Source organism: Daphnia magna, linkage group LG8 (genome assembly GCF_020631705.1).
Source record: "Daphnia magna isolate NIES linkage group LG8, ASM2063170v1.1, whole genome shotgun sequence".
In the NCBI taxonomy this organism is placed as follows: domain Eukaryota; kingdom Metazoa; phylum Arthropoda; class Branchiopoda; order Diplostraca; family Daphniidae; genus Daphnia; species Daphnia magna.
Window position 1 is genome coordinate 5,311,765 of NC_059189.1, and position 24,637 is coordinate 5,336,401.

General features: G+C 40.0%; 1 long non-coding RNA gene across 2 annotated transcripts; it reads right to left on the reverse strand.

Moving 5' to 3' along the window:
• Positions 1-21,689: 21,689 nt before the first annotated feature.
• LOC116928684 lies at positions 21,690-24,537 on the reverse strand. 2 transcript variants are annotated; one of them, XR_006650560.1, is made up of 5 exons: positions 23,544-24,537; positions 23,338-23,477; positions 22,927-23,218; positions 22,254-22,418; positions 21,690-22,188 (listed from the first exon to the last, which is right to left on the reverse strand). It is a non-coding gene; the product is annotated as an uncharacterized LOC116928684 (long non-coding RNA). The 2 variants fall into 2 exon arrangements; XR_004397359.2 differs by having other exon boundaries at positions 22,927-23,477.
• Between the last annotated feature and the right edge of the window lie 100 nt (positions 24,538-24,637).

The window sequence follows — 24,637 nt, forward strand, 5'->3', positions numbered from 1 at the left end:
CAGAAGAACGGTTTGTGTGTATACACAAACCCCCCGATCCCGCGTGTGTGGCAATCCCCCCAGTTTTTTAGCTTGCGATTGTCTACATACACACGTCCCCCCCACTTTCAAAGTCTTGAGACTCTTCGAAGACTTTGTTTCTTCCAACCCCTCGCTAAGGGAAATCAGGAGACGCAGACATAGTCTGTTATGTCTTCAGGACATGTGTTATATAGGCTTTAAACAGCAAGAAGAAGATGGGGTGTTCCTTGTGTTGTTGGCAGCAGTACAACCCAGAAGGTTTTCTCTTTCTCCGATAGGCCCAAAGCTATACGGGGTTAGAAAAAAAAAGAATTAAATTAAATTAAAAAAAGAAAAGGGGGGGGTTGTTGTGGCCATGACGCCATTAGGAGCCTCTCTATTTGTAAGGGGGTGGTTTTCTTTTTCTTCATCCATCTTTCAGCGACTTTCACGAGTTGTGCACACGTAAAAGAAGCGCCCTCTATAACTCGCCCTACCAGGAAGTAGGTCAACAAGAAAGAAAAAGAAAAAAAAAACCTACATGGTTATTGGACGTAGACTGTGTATGTATAAGAGTAAAAATGGCTTATATGATGGCGTTTCTTTTTCTATATACTTGTTATTTCACTTTTGCGCCCCTCGCCCTTTTTTTTTGGGGGTTAAACGCGAGACACCCTCCCCAATGCAACGCACGTATATATACGCACCTCTTTTATTTATAAGACATGAGAGGTGGGGGGAGCAAGAAATCCTCTGGTATACAACTGTAGGACTATATGGATGATGTATAGCTAGGTGAAATAAAAGAAAAAAAACCTGCGTCTAAAAAGGTGTGATCTATCGATATGATGGAGGGGTGTGCATCACATAAGGAAGTATATGGGGTGCGCCATTTTCTATACATGAAATCACCAGTAGGCCTAACGTGGGAATTTCACACAAAAAGCTTTCGATTTTTCATACTACCGTTTTACTTCGGTTTTTTTTGTTGGTTATTACAAACCCCTCCATTTTTCTTTAAAAATAAAATCAAAAACCCACAAATCTGTGGTGTGTATAGACAATACACCTGGAGTCGCAACAGGTTCGTCTAAACCTGTCTGAACTTGAATCTCATTAAGCGCGGCTGGTGTTGTCTCGTATATATAGTCGTCTATACGTATTCTGTTTTGCTTTTAGACTTTTTTTTTTTTTTTTTAGTATCCCCCCCACTTGCTGTTAGAGCGTTACAAGAAACTACAAAATATATAGACGGGGGTGTTTTGGGGGTTACCCTCTAAATATAAAAAAAGAAGGTGGTTTTCTCGAAGTCTTTGTTCAACATATACGAGAGGGGCGAAGGGACAGGTCAAAGGTGACTCACGGGTCTCGACTTGCTCGCCAATGATTCATCACTGCAGCACACATAGGTATATATGGAACTCACATGTTTTCGAGGATCCCCCCCTCCTCCCCTCTCTTTTTTAAGTCTAAAATAAAAACCGGAGCGTATCATAGTGAAGAAGACCCCACAACTCGGAGGTAAAAAAATACAAAACAAAAAGAAAACAAGAGAATCGAAATTGAGGATTGCCCTGACGGCCCCCCCTTCTTTTTGTCTCCCCTCCTCTACAGGTATAAGAAAATGAGTCACCCTCCTCGCCCCTCTTGTTCAACTCGTCACTTGTTCCTGATGGCGACCCACGTGACCTCCAATGGCATTTTATGGCCGTTGACTATTGTCAGGTGAAACCGTTATAAAATAAAAAAGAAGGACGCTTTTGTATGATTCATAAAGCACCTGAGAGCAGCGCACCCAGCGGCTTATCTCGGATTGGGAATCATCAAAGAAGATGCGGCTATAGTTCATCTAATTATCCAGCTAGGCATCAGACCAGCTTCCAGAAACTCTTCTGATTTCCATCTGAGAGTGCAAAGAGATAGAGAGAGAGATCATCATCTCGGACTAATCTAGTATTGCGTGGGAATGTAATTCTTATATAGACGATCAATCTGCATATACAAGAAAATCCATTGTGTATGTAGAATTGTGTACCATCATCATCAAGAGATTTCGAAATTCATTGGTCTTGTTAACGAGCTGCTCTATCAAACTGATGAACCATCTTCACTCTTTTCTATAGTTTCTTAATAAATAAATAATAATACGTAACCCCATCAGTGGCTGAACATCCACCTGTTTTACCTGTCTATCAATCTGCACGCTATACACAACGAACCCGATCTTCCATCTTGAACGAAACGGCTAATATAACTCGAGAGTCATACACAGTATATAGAAGAAGAACACAACGAAAACGAGTTAAAGATTGAAAAAAATAAAAAACAGCAGCCAAGTCCATAAACTCTATACCGTTTTTAATGATCGAAACTATAGCGAGTACACAGCACACAACCATTTCTTTTTCATCGTTAATGTTTCCCAAATGGGTTGTGCTGCTTGCACGCGCATATGTATAATACCGGTAGATAATATTATTCTTTTCTTAGTTGGGTAAGAAGAAGAAAACAGTCCTTGGTTTGTGTTTTTTTTTTTTTTTTTTGGCCGTGGCCGTGTAGATAAATTGCGTCGGTCATATTATGAGAAGAAGAACGACCCCAAGGGTCACGAAAGCCGGAGGGCGACGCACCGTGAAGCAAAAAAAAAGAGAACCTTTTCTTCTTCTTCTTCTTCTTCTGAACAAAATTATAATAACAATAATAAGACCAAGTTGAGAGAGAAAGGGCCAGCGAAGAAGGGGGAAGAAAAAAGTCCAATCAGCTGACATGAAAGGAGCTAATGTGATACGAACTGCTACTGTCTTGAGAACAAGAACGAAAGAAAAAAAAAAAGGAACATTAGCTACCTGCTGCTGCTGATTCTTCGTGTCTCTCTTTCTTATACGTATATATACAGCAGTTGTTCTTCTGTGTATGTACTTTTTTATTTTATTTATTTCTAAATGATGATCACCCCGCCCCACTTTGGTCTTCAAAATAAAAGAGAGAAAGAAACACAACAAGAACGGCTATAAAAAGAAAGACGATGTTATACTATATCAGCCCCAGTAGCAAGATCACAAGGTCAACAAAATCAAAACACGTAGAAAAAAAAATAAGAAATAAGGGCCGATGGAACTATATAGCTAAAATTATACGCTTCCATCAATCTATAAATATGTAACTTTACGGTTTTGTGAGAACCGATTGAAACAAAGAAGACCCTCATATACAGGTATGAACCATTAACTCACCTGAAACGTGCAGCTGTGTGAAATAGTTCTCTTATTATTTAGATGCTGGTCAGTCGCATGCCAAGTGACGAAAAAAGGTGGGGTCAACGTTCGTTAAAAAACATTAGGGGGGGAGTTATATTGGCCTGATGTGTTTGTGTCTGTTCTAGCCGTGTCAGTCACGTGACCTTGTTTAGTCTAGCTCGAGTTTTCTTTCTTTGGGGAGCCACTATAACAGCGAAAAATCAACACCTTTTTGTCCTGGGCACAGCACATCAAATATAAGGAAGGGGAGGATATAGTATATGTAGAAGAGGAGGGCGGCAACCGGTAGACGCCTCCTCACTCATGTTCTATATTTATAAGACCTACGAATATATAGATGTCTACATATGTAAAAGAAAGAAAGAAAAAAACACAAGCACTCATAACAACCAACGAAATCAACCGAGCGACTTAGTAAAAATGGCCTGACGCAGTGATTATAAACACACTGTGGTCACGTGACTGAGTTGCACAGAACGTGATGGAAGGTCACGTGTCGTAGACGTCGTCCAGTACTCAACGGGTTGTGCAAGAGGCACTCGCATCCAAATTGCTCACTGTGCTGTACGAAATAAGCCTAACGAGCAAACACTTTCATCGTCTGCATATATCCAACAGCTTCGTCCTCGATCGATGGTAGCGACAGCACGTTGGTTAGATTGGCCCACAATCGATAGGCATCTAGCGAAATAAGATCATCGAGTTTAACAGTAAATAAATAGGGCGTGATCGTTTGGTTGTTATGTACGAATCGATCACGGCAAGCAGCAGCCGAACAGCGTGAAATATTCATTCCGAAAATGGCTATCGCAAAGTGGGTGCTTCAACGTGTGTACACACCTAATATATTTATGTACGACCCTATCGTGTATATATAAGAAATACACATCCGCACAACTTGGCCAGCAAGTTCGTGTGTTGCCGAAGAGATTCATGTGGAGGAAGCTGCTGCTGTCACCGACTGTATCCAATAACTCGCATCACCTAGCGCCATCCATCTTTTTTGTTTTGTTTCTTTCTTTTCCTCTCTTTTGGGTGTTGCTGGAACCAAGCAGAGCTCTCTGTCCAGCAGTTTGTCACACTGCAGTTTGTCGCAGATAGAATCCATCAACTATCTGATACGCATCGAATGTTGCTGCTGCTGTGGGAAACAAAACAAAAAATTATACAATATAAGAAATCCCCTTATAGTTTTTCAATGAAGAGGCGCTACTAAAGGTCGAATAAATCCACACGCACACACATCACAAAGAATTTTAACAAGTTACGTCATATAGTACGTACACCTTTTGTAAAAAAAAAATAATAAATAAATGGGGGGGTAAAAGATGGCGCGTCGTAACACTTATACGACCTGATAGTCTATAAGCAATAGATCACGGCCATATCATTGATAATTCATCCGGAAAGAGCCTATATGGCCGAAGCCGGACGTTTCTTTTTTGACGTCCATTTCAAAATGTGGCCAGAGCTTTTCGCTGGACACGCATTGTCGTCGTTATGTATGGAGTCGGTTGGGATGTGTGTGCTGTAATTCCCACGTTAACATACGAGCATTTTCCCTTTCGCTTCTATTATGTGTGTACGCACGTTTGTATATATACTTTTATATGTCCAAAGTTAAACGTGTTTCTCTCCCCCTCTTCTGTGACTCTAGAATGACCAATTCCAACTGTCCAGCACAAGAAAATGTGACGCCATTTCGATCAAACTCAAAACAAAAACAAAATCTAATCATACTAACAGGTTATATACTGCATCTTATACCCGCCCACTCATTTTCTATTCTCCCCCGTCCTTTAATTTCCGAGAAAAAAAAAAGGTAACTCGTTCTAATTTCTTTTTTTGGAGATAATGGACGACGCTTATTGTATATACACAACACGTATAAATATTTCTTTTTTTTATTCTTTTCTGACCGACGTCGTTGTGTACCGCTTGTTTCGCATCGAATGCTTTCAAATGTGAGACAAGCCATCGGGAAATCGGATGTCCATCTAATGTGTTGTCTACCTGTAGCGGTCGACCGTACATAATCGACCCAAAAAAAGGGAAATAACGGACACACACACACACACACACAAAAAGTAAGGTATCCATTATATCCTCAAAAGAAGAAAGAAAATCGGTTACGCAAGTTCTTTCCCTATATACGGTCGGTTATAATACACCACAAAAGGGTGATATTTTTTTTTTCTTTTCAATTTTATATTCCCCTAAAGATATTGTATATAGACACCCAAGAAACGGTTATATACATCCCCCCCCCCTTTTTTTTCAATTCAGCGGTTTGAAATTACGCGCGGGACACCGTTTGCCGCATCAACGGAGAGAGCGTGCCGGCCACACAGCAGCCCCCCCAAAAAAAAAAGGCCAACGCATTTAACAATAATTTCAAGAAAGAAAAAAAAATTTCGTATAGTTTATTATGATGATTATGATTATACAGAGCCTCTATTTTTTTTTTTTCAAATCTTCTCTTCAAAAAATAAAGTGGGAAAAGTAAGGGTGACAACAGTTTTGGGGGAGAGAAAAAAGAAAAGAAAAAAAAAAGCCGGCGAAAGGTTCTAATGTCATGGCCTGTGCGCCATCACACACAAACAGCCAGCAGACAGTCAAATATATATATAAGGGAAGCCCATACACACGCAGAGCAAAGTGAATAGATCCGATTTCGTTTCTTTTCACGTGCCTGTGTATGTGGCCAGAAGCTTTTTCTTTATACATATAGGCCCTCTCACATATATACTTTTGGCAGCTAGTTGTGTGCCCGCTCATGTGTGATGAACCACTGCGAGCTTGTGCCCGAGACATTGACTCTTTTCTTTCTTCAATCTATCCTACTGTTATAGACCCTTTTCTATATATATATAAATATATATTCTTTCTTTTTACTTGACTGGTCGACCGCGTCCCCTTAAATGTAAGAAACTAATTGAAAGCCAAGTCATTCGAGTACAGATGCCTTGTGTTTCTGATCTCTCTTTAGTCCATTTTTGTTGTTGTTGGAAGCGCTTGAAAATAACAGCAACTGCACGACAATGATGTTCTATTTATTTGACTTGAAAATGAAAAAAAAAACAAAAACAAAAAGAGATACATAACTCATTGTCGAGTGGCGTGCTGGTTGAAACTATCAAGTACACAGACGCTTATATACAGTCCAAAAGACGTATAGAGTTTAAATGGAGAACAGTGAAAGCCTATCAATATAATCCACCGTATATGTAGGTCTACATGTATAATGCGATGATGTATATATATTTCTTTGCAAAGATCCTCATCTAAGAAGAGCTAGAACGAGAGTCGTAATAACAGTAGCTCCAAGATGTGTTCCAGCAGTGTTTGCGCACAAGTCTTGGAAAGACAGAGAGAGAGAGGGTGCGACCAGATGACCTCTGACCCTATATATAGGAGTCTTTAAAAGCTATCCATCTTGCTCGGGTGTCATGGAGAACGAAACGAGAAGATGGCAGCAGCATCGTTGCTTTAAAAATGAAAAAAAGAAAAGAAAATCTAAAAAAAAAAGGAAAGAAATAAAATTCAAATGAAATGAGTCGAGGAACCACAAGTGCGCGCTGCTGCTGAAATTTCAGTGGCACAAACTGTACACCAAACTTGTGCTCCATACTCTTCCACTCTCTGCTTTTGGGTTCTTTCTTGGTCTTTTTCCTCCCCTCTCTATCCACTTTCTGGACACAAGGCAGACAAATAAGAAACAGGATCCTTTTATTTTCTCATTGCTCGCCCAAAAGCCCCCACAGTCATGCGCCCTGTCTCAAATAAAATATATTTTTCCAAAAAAAGAAGAAGAAGACATAAAACGAATGACGACATGCCACTATACTAAAGAAAATAATAACATTTCTCTTCAGCCCTACATCATCCCCCTTTAGACGCAGGATTTAAATACATAAGACACACACCATATTGTGCCAACATGTGAATCATTTCTAATCGAAATGAAACGAAGCGTATCGTGTCAGAGTTTTTTTTTATTCCAACCATCGAATTCGTTCCCCCCCATTTCAAACGTTCATCACAGCGTGTCGAAAATGCACAGGCGGGTTTAGCGAAATTTGTGCATCTGGGAAACGATCGATCAATCAAGACGTGATGGACACTAAAGAGGTAGCTCAAGAATGAAGTGCATGTATTTATATATTTTATAGGCTATTTCTGAAAGAAAGAATGGCAACAAGGATGAAAGGTCAAGCGCACCTGTTCTTGATGGCCGATGGAGAGCAACAATCAACATCGTATCAAAGCTAATGTTTAAAGAGAGAGGGTAGTATAAGGGTATCATCCCGAATTGGTTCACTTGACTGCCATCCGAGATGAAGAAAAGGGACAGGATTTTTCCCCCCACTATTTTCTACGGTGGACATGATCACTCGGCACCACTCTGCTGGCGACACACAATAGCTTTTCTTTTCCAGTTGAACCCAAAGGCTGCTGTAAACATGTGTTATCATATTGAATTGGTGTTGTTGTGGACATGTCCCCCCCCTCACTTCTCGCATGGCTCCAACGCATTCAAATAACCCCCCAAAAACACCAACGCATATTATACAATATAATCCAGATCTTATACACTGATTTATTCACAAAATGTCTGTATATACTACATTTTTTTATTTTTTGTCCAGCAATTTCATTATGTATAGGTATATATACGTATATAACAGTTGGATCGATTCCAGGGCCGAAACGATTATACGGAGGGTATAGACTTAAAACTTATTCTGCTCGTCTTGAGCAAATAACAAGTGAGCGTTAGGCCTATATATATCTGTACTTTGTGTGGGCATGGCTATATACAAAAAAATCGATGATAGTGTGTAACAGTTAGGAAGGAGTGTTAGCCTAACTAGAAAAGGGAAAATTGAACAAGAGAAAGACTGGACTCAATCGGTGGCGAGTGGCTTGTCTATTCAAGTTGCGCCGCATCTCTCACGTCCCTCTGATTGGGAACTCAGCGTGCGTTTGACAGTTGAAGGGGCTCCCAGTTTCGCCTCTTTACCCCGAGATCCTTTTATTTATTTTTTTTTTTTTCAAGCACACACACACACACACAGCCATTGGTTGGGTAGCAAACAAAGTTTTGTAAAGGGCTAATATGTATACGTGATCCAAAAGGATTTCTAAAGCCAGACTATATAGGAGTGTGTGTCAACAATCAGCCCGCTATCATCCAAACGTTTTTTTTTCTTCTTTCCTTGTGATCTCTTACTGTGTCTGTTGTGATGCCCTTCGTCCATTTACGGCTATTCGCTTACATGCAGTCCAACTTCTTTTTTTAGGAGCTATACGAGAAGAAAAACATCAATACGTCCCTCTTTCCTAAACTATAGGACCGTCTAGCCTGTTGTATAAAGCTTGGCCCAGTCACCTATTACAGAGACGGACTGTAATAAGTAAAGCAGTATAGCCTATATAGGGATATACACATGTTGTAGACCTTTTCTTTATTTTGGCTTTACACACGGTCGAACCTTTTCAACAATGATGAGGATGATCATTACATGTTCAACGTAGCAGACGTAACTGAATAGCTATATACACACAAATCGTCTCAAGTTTTCTCTAACATATTTTGATGTCACGGTGTAGACCTATACCATCGACGTGTACATAGAAAGACTAAAGGCCGATCAACCACACAGCTATATCGTCATCAATGTGAATATAATCCATTGCAATTGTAGGCCTATTCAATCGACTTCAGGGCGCATTGCAGCATCAGTCCACCGTTTTTTTTTTTGATATTTTTTTATTCTAAACATTTCGAGTTGTGTGAGACGAGTAGCTCAACATGATGGATGGAGGCAGGTGTGATGGCTATCTCAAAAAGGAGGGAGGAAGAAAACCAATTGCCTAGAGAGCGTGTTCGTTTCAACTCTGGTATCAAGTCAGAGAACGAATCATCTACACGATGTCTTAATAAAAAAAAAAAAGGCCCTAAGAATATGTTTTTTAAATCCCAGGATTATTTACAGCCGTCGTCATCAAGGGCTTGTAGACCTTCACGACGTCGTTGGGCTTGCTTTTTTTATTTGCTTCATCGTGTGACCTGCTGCTGTGTTCTAGATGCTCAATTCAGTTGAGATCGGTTGGCTTGTTAATCCCGCGTTCTTTTGTGCGACGCCTTGCGGGGCCTTTTTTTTTTTTACGCCATTGACGACCAGCAAACCCAGGGACGTTCGAAAATGCGTGGCATCAGTTACACGGCACAAGTCCAAAAGGGAAGGAATACAATTGTCGAATAAAGCCGTTCATTCGAATTAGCCAGGAGCAAAAACTAAGTGGACAGCCGTCGGTGGCGCGTCGGATTTCTTATACCAAACAAAAAAAAGAAAAAAATGGAATGCTGGTGGACGGCCAGAAAGAGCACGAGATGCGATTAATAGACCTTTTATGTGTGTATTTAGGGCACGTCAAGTGCAGCTGATGGGAAATTGGACGCACAAAAGTTCCCGTCCGGCAGTCGAACGCCGCCGTATAACGTACGGACGCCAACCCGCTGCCAATCTCCTCCTACAATTCTCTCTCCCCTTTCTTTTCTTTTTTTATTTTTCCATATCGACTGGACGCGTAAAGAACTTAATCCTCCCATAGAAGCAAATGCCACAAAAATATATATACAACTCCTATTCCCCACTTCTTTCGGCTATATAACCCACCACCACCCTCACATCCAATCACCTTTATCGCTCCTAAGCGATCGATCCGCACATTTTTTTTTTCGGTTTGTATTCACACAAACACAAGAGTGTAACTCTTATTGCGGCAACTTCTTTTTTTTTTCTATTGTCAAAGAACTTCTGAAAAAAAAAAAGGGGGAGACCCCAAAATAAGAATCAAACTGTGAGCCATAAAGGGCACACACACACACACAAAACATTATATAAGCTGTGTGTGTATTTTTCTATCAAGGTCTACACACATGGGCTGTATACGTCGTGCATGAATATAAATGAAGTCCAGTCTTCAAAAGTCCGGTGGGAATAAACCACCCGTGACTGTACGCTGCAGCCCATTTTTTCAATATATACATTCAGACCTTTAACACACGTACTATAGATATACACTATAAAACGCGAAATGAAAAAAAAAAATGACCCTTTCTATATACTTTCGAGTCCGCAGCTTTTTTCACGCCCCATTATTTTAAGGGAATAAAAAAAAAAGGAGGGCGGCTCTTTTTATTTGATATCCCGAATTGACCATTTTCTATTGTCAACTGCAATCATCGATCCCACCCTCACGACCCTCATCTCTGTGTTTATCTTTCCATCGTTTTTTTTTTTATTTCTCTCTTTCTTATTTTCTATGCATATAAGATTCGAGTGAAACGATGGACTCGATTCGATTCATATGGTTCCCCTCCCCCCCACTTTTTATTTTTAATGTTCATTTATTCAGAAGGGACAGCTATGTAAATAGATCACCGATAACCCGTTTGTGCGCTTCATCGGAGGTTTGTCATTTTCTATATGAAAGGGGGTAGGTCCATATGTGATGTAATAAAGTATATATCATACAGATCCAACCCTCTTCTCTGATGCAGACTTTGCATCTATAAGGATATCGGACAGTGGTTAATGTTTGGTCGTTTCCTGTCTATACATACGTTGCCTTTGACTTTTTGTATAATATTCTGGTATATACACACACAACATTTCGGTGGCTATCGACGCAGAGCGATGGATCTCCGAGGATTTCAACGCCGACTCGTCCATCTTCTATAATCAAATTGAAACAACCAAAAACCAAGATTTATATATATATATAATGTCATCTGTAACTGTTAAGACACAAAAGTTCGGGTGTGTTTGTTTTGGCGCACACAAAGTCCTCGCACAAAGTAACTTTCAGAGTACAAAGTGTTTTGATACAAATTTATACGTTCCAGGTATATATATATACAATAACTCCCGTTTAAGGTCGCAAATTGTTAACAGTATATAACCCCCTCCAACCCCTTAAAAAAAGAAAAAAAGATGTTGACACAAATTTGAACACACATTTTCAAGAAACGTGTCGATCTCGTATCTCTGACTTAAAAAGGCCCCACATAAGCCGTTTCGCAGGTGACATCCATTAAGCGAAAGCCATCAAGTGCAGCGCAAAAGCATTTCTTCTGAAGAATAGAACAACCCTTCGTTTTGTTGTTGAACATTCAGTGTACAGAAGCGACCGCAGGGTGCTTTTTTTTTTCTTTTTTAAAGCTACACATTCGTGCATTTATATAGCTATATGTATATAATGCATCAATGTGTTAGACTATAGAAAACTATATATACAAAACATAGGCCTCTATATATCCAAGTGAAAACTTGAAAAGGCGTTTGGAAGGGGCTGAAATAGTATCCGCTTGACAAGGGAGTGAAGAAGAAAGGAAAAAAATGAATTTTCAATTGTCAAGTGCGTGGAAAGCAAAGTGGAGCTTTATTATTATAAGAGACAGGGAAGGCCGAGCACAACAACAACACGCCGAGCAAAAGAAGGGAGAATAAGAAATCCGTCAATCACAAACTGCGGCAGACAATATGCGTATAGGCCTCGTCGATCGTCAAATGCAGCAATGATCAAAAGAGAGGCCCAATATATACAGCCATTTTTTTTTTTAACCAAACGCGAGAAAAAGAGGCGAAATAATATTGTGAAAGGATTGTTGACTGGCCGTAGAAGATTTGCGCCCGCTTTTGTGCGCGCACACGAAATCCGAAGCTTATACACTGCGCATATAACCAAGCAAAGACTCTGCGTGTGTGTGTACTGCTACGAAGCTATTCAATCGGTCATAGCACAACAAAGTCGCGGCCTCCAATAGAATTTTACCCATTTTTTTTTGTGGGGGGCTTTTGTGATAACCATAAAAAATCTAAAGAAATATATGAAAAAATAATTCAAAAGAAATTCTGTTGAGGCTTATATACGCGCATGTCGTAGGTATACACACCAACCACACAGAGAGAGAGCGGGCTTGTTAAACTGTGTTGAATTCTGCGATGAGTAAATGTCAATCACTTTTCTCTTGGTTAGCCTTCTCAATGGCCCTCAACTATAAAGCGCTAAAGTATGTGGCTCGAGACTTGTATGGGCCTATTACTGACAAGGCGATAGATATACGTAGACGTGTCAATCTTGATACGACACATCGTTAGAAGAAGCTCAAATGGTTCATCTTTTGGCTGCCGTATCAATCCGCCCATCCGTACATAAGCTTCCTTTAACTACATAGATATATACTATACAATAGTGTGCCACTAATATATGGACACCATCCAATAATGTGGGGGTTTGAAACATTTTTAATGGGCAAAAAAAAAATCGAAATGGAATCGGATTTCAAATATTCTTGGCAATGATAACGACTTTCAAAATTGTATAAAAGAGAATATGCGAGTTGGCAACGATGTCGGTGTCGTATATCACAGTCGCATATTTTATCGACCCGGTCAAGCGCTTTTGATCTATGCGCTATTTTCGTTACACCAAATAATTGTATTATCCAAATCTATAAGATTTTTTTGCTGTGCAGTTAACCACGTATAAATGACAACAAGATCATTGGAAGAGAGAGAGAGAAAAAAAAAGTCAGTACGATGTGAAATCGCAAATCAAATGGCCTCCCGCCATATACAGTCCCGGCAGCACGTAAAAGGCCGAAAATGTCACATAGATGAGAGTTTCAGGTCGTTTATTTTCTGAGATTAATGTTTTCTAACCCAGTCGGGACAATAGTTAACGATCTTGACGATGCGCTGGCAAACAATTTCGCTCAGATTTTATATATTTTTTTCCATTACGAGGCCACGTGGACAGCAACGCTTGACCATCAAGACCGACGATCATCATCATCATTGTTGGGTCTTGGTGGACATGGTGCAATGTCGCGGTTTGTGCTGTGGCCAAATCAAATCACTATTTCCCTTCGTCATTGATGCCGATGACGCCCACTATTCAATGACTGTCACGTTCATTTGTCATTGGCCTTTGCCGATGGACAAGACTAGACAAAAAGGGACGACATTTTTCGGCCAATGTTCCACACGTCTCTCGTGTTTGTAAAACGAGAGCAAACATCATAGACAGCCATTTATTGTGGTGTGTGCGCGATAGAGCCAGTTTTTGATGATCGACTTTGCTCCCGATTGTTGTTTGCCTGTTTGCCAGACAGCTGATGATACACATACAATGTAACGAACACGTTTTTGTCCAGTCGCTTCGATAATCTAATGTTTCTTTACTTTTCTTTTCTCACGCTTAATGTGTTTCTAGCCGTATCCCATTATTTCTCGGCGTTGTATAACTATTTGTAAAGATTACGTAACTCCTGGGTGGAAAGAATATGCGAGTTCAAATGGTGGCCTATTGTTATGTGTAAATGACGGCCTTAGATCTTTGGAGAGAATTAGCGTCTTATTTTTAAAGCTTCGGAAAGGTTGTAATAGATAGAGTCATGATAAATTGATGTATCAATTTTCAGCGTGTCTAAACGATTTGTTTAAAGAAAAAAAAGAAAAAAAAAATGGAAATATATTTTGAATCGATTTGGGGATTGATTCACAGTTAGCGGAAGCGTGTCGAAGAGGAACAAAAAAAGCGGGACGGGAATCTGATCCGGCGTCGTGTGAGAAAAATCATATAAAAGAAAAAAAAAAGGGGGGAACACCAAAAATAAAGTTGTGGGTTCCAACAGCTAGACACATATACACAGCTCTCTTTTATATATACGTAATCATGATGGCTTCAAGCTGTCGTCACCCCTCTTTTGAATGCGTAAGTATATCCCGCCCTTTCCGGCTAATGAAGATGAATCTCCTCTTCTAATATGTAAATCAGTCAAACCCTTTTTTTCTTGAACGCCATTCACGCAAATGTGCGCGCTCTCTTTGGAAATTCAAATCAATTGGCTTCCCATTTTTTTTTTTTTTCTAAAATAAATAAAAACGTTGAAAAAAGAAAAAACATGAAATTGACTCAATAGCGTCCGTATCTCTATCTTGTAAAGTCGTGAAAAATCTTCCCATTCAAATTTGTACGAGCCTATATTTCAATATCAAAGATCGATTATTAATGGCGCTGCTGTGTGGCGTATACACGAGACTGTATATATAAAGCCCTCAAAAAGAAAGGGCTATAAGGCACAGCATCGTTTTTGAATACGGACGCGACAATGATCGACGACCTATCCGGAGCTCCTATCATCCGTGACGTCACGAAATTGGATGGCCATTTTCAATAAACTGAACGCTGCTTGCATCAGCCCCCGTCGCTTGCATTTGAATAGCCATAAAAATACACACAAAATTTGGAAGAAGAAAATAAAGAGGATGCCACATCGTATAGCAGTTGAGAGAATCTAAGAAAAAAAAAATATATATAAAGCGAAGAGTAAGAATGAAAAAAAAAGAAGGGCCATCCAACGGCACCCGAGATGATCGTTTGGAAATTTATGTTTAATGGGCGCTTGCTTCCAGCAGCGCACGAACGCACCAGGCTAATTATCAGGGGCGCGGATGCGATCTGCATGTCACGTGCCAGCTTCCAAACAGGCAGAAAGAAACAACAGGCCAACATCCCAACTCTATGCAAATGATATGGTCCTTCAAATCGGACCATTATGTGTATGATTATCGCGGGAGTGGGGCGACAAGAGGAAATAAATTTACAGAGAATTTTTGAAAACAACAAATAAGACCTGCCCTTTTCTTTGACGAGTCAGCACGAAAAACAAGATGATGAAAAAAGAAAAAGAAAAAATTACACTGGGGAAATTTAGAGAGCGGCAGTACATTAAGCCAGGAGATCGTTAACATGCAAAACAGGGCAATTGGATGAGAGGGGAAAAAAAAAATAAAATTGTTTGGGAAGTGAAAACAGATCAAGAGAGGAGTCATAAAAAACAACAAAAAATGGACGATTATAAACTGCTAGATATACATCGCATCAATGGCGTCGTACAAGTGGAAATTAAATCAAACAGATTGCTGTGATTTCAATCATTCGTATATGTACATCGCACGGAAAGAGCCGACGTGCGAAAAGGGCGCAGTCATTTGCCTTGGTGCGTTTAACGTGCATGACTTTGATTATTCTTATCCTTCATCTCTTATTGAAGAAATCGATCCCGCAAACACGATTCTTCTCTTTTATTATCCCTCAATAATAAACTCGACGCGAGAAAACAAAGCCAGACAAATCAGAATGTGTATAGTGAATATTAAGAACAGCAGCACGATATAATGCCATATCTGATGATGATGTAATCGAGCTCCCGCGGGTGCACGTGTTCATCGCACACTGCATTATAAGCTGGTCATTTTTTTTTTCTTTTTACTTTTTTATTTTGTTGTTGTTGATATAATGCCTCATCTAACCCTCCCCTTGAAAATTAAAAAAAAAACCTTTTCCTGATTATCTCTTCGCTTATCAATAGTTGGTGAATCATATTGTCCGCTCACTTAAAATATCGATCCAAACCACCTGCATCAACTTGAAATGACTCCCCCCCCTCTCTTAGCCCCCCCCATACACCCTCCTACCCTCTTTTACGTACATGCACTTTACTGTTTACTCCACCGGCTTATATATTTTTTTTACTTTCCCCGTAGCTTTCAGTTACATTCAAAAACTGGCTAAAGGGGTGACTGATACGTCAACCCCATCTGCAGTGCTGTAACATGACTGACAATCGGAAACAATAGCGTCATTATTATTGTTATTTCACTGTCTCTCTCTCTCTCTCTCTCAATTTTTTGTGTGTGTGTGAGTCGTTTACTGGTGGAGGGGGAGGAAAGATGTACAAAGCCACCTGGTGGCCATTGCTTAATGAGCGCTATATGGCTATTATAGCTCTCTCTAACTACACACCCCCCCTCTCGTTCTTATATAGCCCCCACTTTGGCGTCATTCTCTTCTCTACACACATAACACAGAATAGATATATATGACTATACCCTTCACCAATTAATAGGCTAGACAGTATGAATCAGCAGGGGGTTATGACTACGAATAGTACAGAGTAGATTGTGTATATATATATACGGTGCGCTATTATCCGCGTTGTTATACACGTCAGTCCAGTATAGCACAAACACACGTGTTCACGGACATAACTTGCATCACGGAGTCAATCCACGATTGTGTTCTATACTACCCCCTCCTCCCCCCCTCCATTTTTTTTTAAAAACCAACAAGAAGTGAAGCTTTCGTTCAAGGTATAACAATTGTTGCTTTACAAGAGTTCGTCAAAGGATGTTGTAATAAATTTATGGTCTCATCCTTGTAGTGCCGTGATTCTGCTTATATATATTTTTTATGATGAAGACAGCGTCACGTCGTTACGTTTTTACACTGCTTCATTATCAGCTTCTGCTGGCTGAAGGCGATGTGCAGAAGTTGAGCGAAAAGTTTGTTTGCTGCCTTTCCTTCTCCTCTTTTCAAATCGAAATTGTGGGACGTGTCAGGTTATAAAAACGGAGATGAGTCGTGCTGAGAATAACACATCGGCCAGTCAGGTTCTCCTCTTTTCTTTTTAAATCTCAGCCAGAGGTAGTTAAAAACCCAAAAAAAACTTCTGTGTATAAAATACGGTGGAAGAATAAAACGTCTGGGATAGAAATCAGCAGTTTCATTCACACTCTAGCTTTTATGTCTGGAAATAAAAATAAAAGAAATGAAAACGAAAGGGAAAAAACGATATATCAAAAAAAAAAAAAAAAGAAAGGACGCTGCTCTATAGAATGGGAATATAATTCTTTATATATAGTAGATGTATCTACATTTTTCAACTGATTCCTTCTATTCCCCTATTGGCGCTTTATTCGGCCGTTCAACAATTGGGAAAACTCGATTGGCTGCGCTGTGAATGCAAATCAAAGAGTCGGCCACTTCATCAAATGGACATATTCCGTTCGCCACTGTATCACCCGGGAAAAAAAGAGAAGAAGAGAACCGCAATCAAGTGGGAAAAAGAAAAAAAAAAAGACTTTGTGTTACGTAGAATAAAAAAAGATCATCATCACCATGTCCTAGAGGGGGGAGCGTCCACCCTCCCTAGCGGCATTATTGTATCACTGAAAAGCCAAGAGAAAAAAGAATCACCCCAATTCTCCGACAGTCCCACCAAACACACACAAAAAAAATAGAAACTTGCGTTTGTACTTGCATTGAAAAAAAAAAAATGGCGGCGGTCAATTATCCATTACTAGAGGCCAGTTTCTACCACGTTACATAGGAAGTGAGCAAAGAAAGAGGATGACGAGGATTTATGTACCATCCAACACCTCGTTGTTGGCAACCCTCGCATCTGATCTGATCGTTCACGATGCTCGAGGGATCCATTTTCAATGCAACTAACTACCCCCTCCATTTTTTTTTTTCATTCCGGCTTTCTGTATACAGCTTTATACTAATGTCTATAAAGAGAGAAAAAAAACAGGAGCTCATCCATCCTCTTCACATGGGCAAATTGACCGCAATATTTCATCATATTGTCCGCAGACTTTGCGACCGAAATCGCCGTTAACGACGCCATGCATCAACCGAATGGCGCAGAAAAAAAGATTTGATTCGAGTTAACAGGAAAATAGAATGAACTAAACTTCCTGTCGTGACTGCATATCGTGTAATCACCCTACCACACGAGCATAAAAAAGGACGAGGCGAAAAATAATGTTATGTAACTGTTTATGTGTGAATATACGTTGAACCGTCTATAATAGTTTAAGTTTGAGGCGGGCAAACTATATAGACTCGACGTTTTACTAATGTGATTAAATATATACAAGAACAGCAAACAAACCGGCGGCGAGACTAGTCCAAATAAGTTCCGTGTAAACGAACCTGTCAATGACGGTTGTTGGATGACCGGATGCCTTTAATCCGCCTGTACACTCTTGTGCCTGGACCTGCGGTTGATGGCCGTGCCTCTTATTTAGTAATATACTGGAGGTCACGTGTCTACACACTATGTTACTGACCGCGCGGAGCTCATCTTCTGGTCGAATAGGCTTTCACAATTTTGACCACTGGTCCATTGGTCTTTCAGTTCCAGCTCGTGTGGAGCTGTCTCCTGCCTGAGCCACTTGTTTCCAGTTCCAATTTCAACTGCTGTCCATCAAAAACCCCTGAGTAAGGTTTCACCATGACAATGATGTGCCTACTATACATATGAATTCACTCTGCTTATATAGTTTGTGTGTGTGTCTGTGTGTGTGTGTAAACGTGAATACAATATGCCAGCAGTTGAAAAGAAGGGAGGGAGGAAAAAGGGAACTAAAGAACAAGAGGATAGAGAGAGAGTCAAAAAATAAAAAGAGGACAGTTTGAATCCCCGACGCGCTTTCAAGATAAACGACGCTCATTTGTTTGCATGTCAAGACTTCTTCCTCTTCGTTTCCCTGCTCTCTTTCTTTCTCTCTTCTTCCGTAATATACTTTTTGAGTTTTGTGGATGCAACATCTGAGGAGGGACCAGCGAAAAGTCGGGGGGGTCTGCAGGGCTTCAGCCGGAGCAGGTCACGTGTATCTGCACACACGGCTAATCGGCAGACATTTCCTACACCCGAAATTCGATATATATATGTGGCTATGTGAGAGACGTGGATTAATTACTGTAGCCAAAACCACAGCATCCTTTTTTTCTTTTCTTTTATCAGCACAGCGATGAGGAAAGAGGGACGCGCTTAAGCAGAGACAGAGAAAAAGAGCGTCGTCGGACGTCGTTGTTGCATCTTTGCCTACCATCTAGTTGACGATCATGAGCCATCATTAAGAACGGAATGTCATTCCGCCCTTTGCAGTCCATCACTGGGCGATAGTATCAGTTATATGGCCGCGTTTCTAACTCAGTGATTCCCAGTTAAGATTGTTGAATGCGTTATGTTCTCTCACTTTCTATCCTTGATATACAGCCATTTCCCGTGTATACTATAGAAAACGATCTGTTTAATGCGTTTTATTCCTTTCTGCTTCTATTCAATGCGGCTATGCAAAACGTAGGCCTTGATCAGCACGCATCAATGATTATTGACGACAGATTCACGCTAGTTTGTCTGAAAAAAAAACAGCTGTCATTCAATCCTTTCCGTGCCGAATCTCATCACACGCCCCCTGAAAGTGTGAATAAGCTCTGTTGCGTCACATCAAAAGAGAAAGAAAAAAATGAATCCCAGACAACATTTGAATAAATATCTAAAGTATTTTTCGTTTCAATTTACTGCAACCTTATTTGAATACGGAAAAAAACTAATCGGGCATGTATAGCACTAGACGTTGCGACGCCATTTCAAAAGAGAACCTTGCGCGTGTGCGTGGTAATTCCGCACGAAAAAATCCATTCCATGGAAAAAATCTAAGAGAGGGGGTTCTGAAATTTAAAAAAAAAGGCGACATTACGTGTTGTATTCAACTTCGCTTGATCGATCATGCATTTTTTTTTTCTTCTTCTTCAACTCCGACCCCCAGGTATAGAGACCTATTTAATCTCTCCCCGTGTCGCCACGGAACGATGTGGTTACACATTTTTTTTTTTTTCAAACAGAGAAAGAAAAAAAAAAATAGAGGGCAAATTACCGATGTTTTCCGTACTGACGATTCCGCTGTATGCGACCGATTGCGGCTTATAAACTTCCATTTTTTTTTCTTCACCCCCATTACCTTTGGTTTGTTGAACCAATTGTTGTTCTGCATATACACGGCTTTTGTATATGCAAGAAAAGGGGCATTCGAACAACGTGTCAACGTGCCCTTCGCCATTGAAATGCAGAAAAAGGGCGAGAATTTTGAAAGAAAGAAAGAAAAGAAAATAGTAAATCATAAATCAATCAACATTCTCCGCATTAAATGTTATCGGGGGGTGTTTAAAAAAAAAAAAGCGGCCGTTTTGTCTCTCTAATAATGTTTCAACCGGAGATCTTGGCAATGTCTATGTCAATTAAAAAACAATTTCAACCCGTGTCGCCGTCGTCTGAGCTCTTAATGGTGTCGTCTTAATGCTCCCTATATATCTTATTTTTATTTTTATTTTTTAAAGGGAACAAACCGACGCCATCAGGAAGCCCGTAGAGAGATATGCGCTAAAAAAAAAAAGAGCGGGGTAAAGAAGCAGTTCCCGAAAAGTTAAGAAAATATATAAGTCTTGAGACACGCTCTTATATATACCAGGGCCCCCAAATGGGGAAAGAACGAGGGAGATAAGTGTCAGATTATTTATTCGGTAGTTAGGCGTCGGGGCGCTGAAGCTTAACCGAAAGGCTAAACTCCTAAGTCATTCGAAATGAATTTGAAAACATTTACTATATTTCCCTCTACAATTTTTATACGATTTCTTTTGTTATTGTGGGCTGCTGTTATTCATTTCACCTCAACATATTTTTTTGTCAACAAAAAAAAATGTTTATTTCCTTTGCATCACAATGTATTTTTACATTTTCAGTTGGAAAAAAAAGAAAAAAAATCTACTGCTCCACGCACTCGGAACAACGTCGACCCACTTGAGATAACAATCTAGAAATATATTCAGATCGAAGAGGTGCGAGGCCCCATGACGGCCCCATACATGTATAGCGATTCACCTTTGGCGACAATGGCCGGTAAGTGTCGGAGATTCTGAGGAAGCTAAAAAAAAAGCTTGACGGAAGAAGGCCCGTCAAGACGTATAGGTAGCCCCCACTCACATATGCAACGCAGGGAGGAAGGAAAAATAATAAATAATAATTCAGTATTTATTTATACATGTATACCTTTTTTCCCCACATTTTCTTGGGGGCCTTTCACATTGGGGTTGATGGAAGAAAAAACGCGTCAACGCTGTTATTGTCAGCGGAGGGGCTGTTTTCGCGGAGGCAGGTGTTGCCCTATTATATGCGCATATAAAAATCAAATACAATACGGCGAGAAAAAGAGGACCTTTAAGAGCGACTTGCTTTTTTCTTTTCTCTTTTCATTCCCTCACATTGGGGGCCCGATCATCGGAAGGTGACAGCACATCGTTGCTGGGGCCTCTCAGTTTGTTTCTTTTCTTTCTAGATATAGCCGACCAAAGTTTGTGTGTATACTTTTCCATGGCTAACCCGCAGTGAAGCTTATAGAATAAAAAGAAAAAGGGAAGGCCTTCTATGTTGTTGAATGGACTCTATATAGGTTATAGTTCCAGTTGCTATTGTGCTGTTTGGCTCCGTCACGACAACACGGGCAACAGGTATATAGGACATTGAGATCAGGTGAGGAAAAAAAGAAAGAAACGTATATAAGCTGAAAGAAACAGTGAAACCGTTTTCTTGCTTTGATTTATTTCCATTTGATTCTTGACGCTATATGGTTATACACAGAGTGACAGTTTCGCCCAAAACCGCAGGGCGCATTATCGATGACGTCAGCAATTGATGGATCTATTGGCCTTGTTATAGACACACTCTCGGACCTGGGAATATGTATATATCATCAATATAAGAGAATGTGTACAGTATCAGTGTCTACAACGGCAATGATGTTCCCATTCTTGATGGTTTCTATTGCACATACAGTTGAGAATAGAAAAAGAACAAGAAAAAAATAAAAAATAAAAGAGAAGAAATAGAAAAAGAAAACACACCCCCACCGCGCTGGACGTGGATGATGGATCTCCTTTTTTTTTCTCTTTCTTTTCCTATATATAAGCCTCCCATCCGGAGAAGCAGTCGAAAAAGAGGGACTCTTATGGACATTACGACTTTACAGCTAAGAAATTGGGGGGGGGGAGAGTGAGTGGGAGAGTACAACAACGAAAAGCTCACGTCTTGTTATCATCCAATCAACAGGGAGAAAAAGGAGCAGGGGTTGCCCCCGTAACAATACACAAGCGATTAACATCTTTTGTTTCGACCGTTTTCCCTCTGATTTTTTGTTGACGCAACTGCAAAACGTGTAAGCACAGAATTCTGTGGGAAAAAAAAGAAACAAATAAAAAATAAGTAACAAGAAAAACAACAGCGACGCAACCTACCAATTTTGACGTCTAGTTTTCTTGAAGAAATAAGAAAGAAAACTAATGGTTATAGGCATAGGGAATAAGGTATATGAAACAAAGTTACACCAACAAGGCAGGGTCTATCAGCATTTAATATTCCATGTAGATAGATCGTATGTCAAACTGCTGTTGAACAGGCCACTAAAATGTTCGAAAAAAAGAAGGATCAATATTGACTCTTGAAACCGTCCATTTTCTAAAGGGATTATTTTGTGTCGGATGCTCCGCATCGTCAATATTGGGAGAGGGCACGCTCTGAATCATATGAGCGGCTCAACGAACCCCGCATCATGCTAAACATTTGGAAGTGATTTTCTATGTTGGACTTGTCCCCTTTTTTTTTTCTTTTTTCAAAACGAACAAATCCACCGGAAATGGTCGTGAGTCAGGTGCATATTTTTTTCAATCCCCTTGCTCTTTTTCCACCCCTCTACGTGGATACCTGACACATCGAGGAAACATGCATATAGCCAAAAACCAGTTCCTAATATAGTATACCCTCTCCCCTTGTCTCCTCTTCAACTTGTTGCAGATGTCTTAACGGGGGGTAAAAAAAGAAAAAAGTTAGTCTATAGTCCTACATAACAGACGTTTCGGTCAGTTCCCTTTATTTTTTTATTTTTTTTTTATATTTTGAAAAATGACTCACCTTTTGTTATGTTTGTGTGACGCACCATCATCTCAAACTTCCTTGCCTCTCTCGTATATTGTTGCTTATCTTTCGTCTTGTTTGAATCTCTTTCCCTCTCCTGATCACGAATATTCAATGAGTCACCTCCCCCCCTCTCCACCGAACTCACCGTAATGACTCAATTGAATAATGAGCTCAACTGACTGTGTCGGCCGTTTATTTCCTCATCGAGAGGTAAACAAAACAACAACAACAACAGAAAAGACGTCCGTCTTTTCTGTTGGTGTCTATACCCATGGCTGTGTTGTTTCTGTATATAATTATGAGATCAAAACAGAAAACGGTAAGATGCAAGCTGTTTTCTTGGCAGCAAAAAATAATAATAAATGTAAGTATAATAGATTTGAAGATGTTCTTTTCTTGTGTTACCCTTTTTTTTTTTTTTTATTGTAGCCGCTTTTCTTGTATATCCTCGCGCCCATTTCCGGTGTGGATTGTTTAATATCCAGACTGTATAATTTCGGTGTTTGATATGGAAATGATGGACTACCGCAAGTGATAAATCGTTCCTTGCAGACATTGAAATTTCGAGCTATTATACAGAATAGAAACTGTACATGATCATTATAGTATACCTTGTCCGGCTGAAAATGCGGTAGGAACTTTTATTCAGTTTCATTTCACGATCCGTCATTCCTTTTTGTTTGTTATTATTGTAGTTATACTTGAAAGGAAGACACAGCTTTGTGTTTGTTGACCGCGTTCAAAATCAAGTTGAATTGAATTGGATCTAATTCGTTTCGGGGGAAAATCTGATTATTAACATTTACGAAAAATGAATGTGGATTGTGTCAATAGAGCAATTGTAGTTTTGGCCATTCTTCAAACACCCCCCCCTGTATGGTAATGAGCAATTGGATGACCTCAACTCGTATTTTGCGTGTTCACAAGCAACTTCCCCCTTTCACCCGAGCACGGACATGGCCTACATTCAATTTTTCGTACAACCCGATTATGGTATAGAGGCCGACGTCATGCGCGTTTTTTTCTCTTGCATATTCAGCAAAAAATATTAAAAAAAACATCAAATGATGTCACCTTTAATTCTTGTTTTTTTTTTCCCCGTTAGACCGGGAAAATTTGAGTTCATCGTCCGTTCAGTTGTAACAACTACTTGTCCCCACATCGGAAAATCATCTCCTTCCGAAACCTCTGACACGAATTCATTAATTTCGCTTTCGATTTGAACACTGGGCTATTCAACTCACGATCTGATTCACCGTTTGAATACACAGGTGAAACGGACACGGCGGCTCCTCTTTTAGATTGAAACGATAGTTGCACGCCACCTTTCGTGAAGTTTCTCAACGGCTAATACAATTCGCGTTGGTCAGTAGAGTTGGTTAAACTCAAATCCAAAAAGAAGAGAAAAACAAAACAAAATAGTAGACCTAAACACCAGAAAATATGGAATCAAAACTCCATCTGCAAACAGCTCCCACGTTGATCCGGGAAGTATAACTCCAATGCAACGCTGCTGGCCCCTGTGACCTACAATCGGACAGAGACTCGTTGGAAACACCCAAAATGTCTCAGACGGTACAGATGATGAAGGAAAAAGTGAAATTTTCCGGATGAGGTGCGTCCACATACATGGTGATGCATATACGTGTGATCCGTGTGGAAAGCGGCTTTCACCCGAGCTGATGACCTTCTTTTTTCCCCCGTT